This window comes from Monopterus albus, unplaced genomic scaffold (assembly GCF_001952655.1).
Source record: "Monopterus albus unplaced genomic scaffold, M_albus_1.0 scaffold70.1, whole genome shotgun sequence".
NCBI classification, from domain to species: Eukaryota; Metazoa; Chordata; class Actinopteri; order Synbranchiformes; family Synbranchidae; genus Monopterus; species Monopterus albus.
The window spans coordinates 793,909-794,359 of record NW_018127950.1 but is presented as its reverse complement, the minus strand read 5'-3'; positions in this window follow the sequence as shown (position 1 = coordinate 794,359).

The window sequence follows — 451 nt, the reverse complement described above, 5'->3', positions numbered from 1 at the left end:
TATATCTTGATTGACACATACCTTTATATTTATGTTTAAACTCATCAATTCTATTACTATTTTTTATGTCTACACTTAAATTATTCCATAGTTTTACCCCACTTATGGAAATACAAAATCTTTTTTTGGTTGTACGTATAGCATGAATTTTTAAATTTAACTGACCCCTTAAATTGTATCCCCCTTCCCTTTCATTAAATAGTTTCTGAATTCCACAAGGTAGTAAATTGTTCCTGGCTTTATACATAAACACAGCAGTCTGATATCCCACTAAATCAAACAATTTTAACAATTTAGACTGTATGAAAGCTACATGTGTGATCCCTGTACCCCATCTTATGCACAATTCTTATCGCTCTTTTTTTGTAATATATACAATGGTTGAAGTGAGCTTTTGTATGTATTTCCCCAGTTTTCAACACCATACTCCAAGTATGGTAAAATCAATGAA